Below are 3,429 nucleotides of genomic sequence, written 5' to 3'. Positions count from 1 at the left end.
ACAGCAACTCTGCATTACTAGCGAAACAAAAGTTATAGATATAGAGATAGACATAGATCAAGATATAATCATCTCTATTATTTACTCTTGATATATAATTATATATATATATTGATATTGATATATACGTACATGTGTATAAATGTTCGTGCCAGGTGCACTTTTAAAGCAGACAACCAGTGTAGCAGCGAAAGGCAAACGTGAGGAGTTCGTTTTCGCTGATTTGATGGGCGACTGGTGAATGTAGCGATATATAGTAATGTACCGAGCGCACGTATTTCATCGGTGTGCACATGTGTGTGCCTGCAAGGGTGTACGTGTGTACGTGCGCGCGTGCGTGTGTACGTGCGCGCCTGTGTGCCTGCAAGCGTGTACGTGTGTACGTGCGCGCGTGCGTGTGTATGTGTGCGCGTGCGTGTGTACGTGCGTGTGTACGTGCGCGAGTGTCGGTCCACAGTTTTCGTTATACTCGAAAGTTGCGCCCATGTTGGTCATAAGTGGTGCGCTCTTCGGTGAATAACTGCGAAACGAACGCATTTCGCTGCATAACTGGTGTTTTAGTATGAAGGTTTGTGTATGTAACTTCTAGCCGTGTGGTTATATGCCTGGCACAAAGCTCGAAGATTCTTCCATATATGGTTGTGATGAAATGCCACGTCGCCGGTTTCAAAAACCCGAGGGTGGTCTTTTCTAAAAAAAAGTATTATTTAATGCGGCGCTTCTGTGTACAATAAGTAAGCAATGGTTGCTTTGTGTGAGCGTTTGTTACGAGAGATGAGAGTGTGTGGGGGAGATTGCGAATGCTTGTAAAAACAGATCGATTAATTACATTATTCACCGAGAAATTGTATAGGTATGGTTTTTTATGGTATAGATTTGCAAGCTGCACTAAGTGTTTTATTTGTAAGGGGAGACATCTGCTCATCGGGACAGCATATCTCATTTTGTAATCGTAAATGGTTTTATATGTATATAGCGCTGTGCAGTGCACTGGTGCTATATGATATGCGATTGTTTGCTTTGCGAATTTGATTCAATTATCTCATTTTTACGTGATGCTTGGTTCGCTATTAGCATGGATCTCGTGTACAAACCCGCTATTTGTTGCCGCTACTGTAAGAATGTCGCACGCGAAAGAAAACCCAAATGCATTGTGTAATTGCATTTCCTTACGTCGCGTTTGCTATGCCGATCTCTGGACGCTCGCCACCAGAATACACGAATTTAATTTCGTTGGCCTTAAAGAAGGTAAATAGATGTATTGATGTATGCATTCACGTGTTGACTGGTTGCCTTGTTCGTTGACGATTTGATCTCACCACTGGCACTTCACACACATAACACCTCTAGATTTCATCTTGACTTCGATGTCAGTATGTATCAGATGTTACTTTTGATCGAAGACGGTTCTTGCGTATGCGATAAAGACATGTGAGTCATTGTAAGACTGTGAAAATATACACACACGCAATTATATATATATATATTTATATATATATATATATATACGTGTATACATATGTTGTACGTATGTGCACATGTAAACTTACATGTCGTGTAGTATAGGTAAGACGCAGTCAGGGGTGTCATGTCACCTCATGTCGACCTTCAAGGCCTTTCATGATGACCACGTAGGTTCGTGAGTGAGTGCATGTTGGGGGGAGCCTACAAACATGTACATCTCTCCCCCGAATTGAATGGTCGTTGTTTGCAGCGGTTGTTGGCAAGAATGTAAACCCAGTGTGTTCGAGATGTTCAAATTTACTATTTTTAATTTGGGGATCGCGTATAGGTCCCTCCGTGCGTGCGTGAGTTGTGAAATGTTGGGGAATCGCTGTTTAACCAGTGCAGATCGACCCTGGTTCATTTTGGTGTGACATATTTTATGTGTGTCGACACGTACAGTGCCTGTATTTGACGCGAGATAGTGAGAATGGTGACAACTGTTGTCAGGATGGGCAGACTAGCTGTATATTTACACGATGAGAAAAAACCTGTATGAATCGTTTGTATTCGCATGTGAGTTATGCATGCAGAGTTGTCCGTGACCCTGCCCGTGGCCAGCAAGCCTTATATATATATACTGCATGTGCAAGAAGAGGCTGTTGATTCTTTAGAAACAATAGATCTGCGTGTACACACCTCGTATATACAGCGTGATATATACACGTGTTCGACATATATAGATCTACGGGAAATGTTTTAACATGAGTAAGGTAAAAGGGGTTTTCGTGCATGGCTTCACAATGATAGGAATGTGCGCAATTAGCGGTTACTGGTCTCCCGATTGCTGGCGTTGCCGTTAATTATCAGTGTCTGCTGCCGACTGAGGCCCGACTCGTGTTGTATTTATCACTTATGTGCACGCGATTGCCGCTCTATTGCAGGACACAGCGTAAATGATTGTCCTGGTGACCATTGTCCAGGTACCACGCTTAAGTTTAATAGGTTCACGTTAAAGGTGTTTCAATAGCAAGTATTATATATATATGTTGTTCTTGTCTGTTGCTGGCATGGGTGTTTTTAGTAATTTTAAGCGTTAATGTGGCAGTAGTAACGCGTAAAACTAAAGTAATAACACCAAGAACTAATAGTACATGTATTATTGCATGTATTATTGCATGCACTATTAGCTCTTGATAAGGCTCTGTTATAATCGCAGTCACTTGGCTTGAAGAAGCCGTGCTTTTAAGTTTGCTGGACAAACACTTTTGTATGCTTTTATGAAATTTGTCTCCAGCACGTTAAACTGATTTGTATCTTCAACATGTATCTGCACACTATATATTATGTACTGATAAATGTCACTATCGTGTGAAGCTTGTGTCAGCTAATGTATGTCCTAGCATTAGTACTACGTATTCAGAATAAATGGTTTCAAAGTAATGAATTGTCGAGCTGGTTTTATACTGTTGTACCTTCCTTACATTATCCTCTTGGTCCCCCGGTGGAACATACAAGGCCGTACGAAGTGTCAGCCAGGGCCGGACTGGGAAAATTATTCAGGCCGGGAAATATAGCGCGAAATATAGCCCCAGTCAGGTCACTTTTTAAGCGGGGGGGGGGTCTGGGGTTCCGGGACTCCCGCACCAGAAAAATTTTTGTTACAAAGACTTCATTCCATGCATTCTGGTGAATTTTAGTGCATGTGAATCGCAAACTAATGAGCCAACAACTGTTTAGTACAATATACTGTTATGAACCTCAACTAAAACAAAGATACATATCATTAAGAAGGGAGACGACACAATGACTAATATTTATCCAATATTTATTAAATAATAAATAACTCGTGTAATAATCATTTGGATGTACATACAAAAACATTCATATCTCTAAAAGTCAGTGACAGTCACTACTCACTAGTATCTAGCCAAGTTTAGAGATTGTTGAGATTGGGTGGGGGGCAGGCCACTTAGCAGGCCAGGC

The sequence above is a fragment of the Priapulus caudatus genome, unplaced genomic scaffold (assembly GCF_000485595.1).
Source record: "Priapulus caudatus unplaced genomic scaffold, Priapulus_caudatus-5.0.1 Scaffold1270, whole genome shotgun sequence".
Taxonomy (NCBI): Eukaryota; Metazoa; Priapulida; class Priapulimorpha; order Priapulimorphida; family Priapulidae; genus Priapulus; species Priapulus caudatus.
This window is presented reverse-complemented; position numbering follows the sequence as displayed.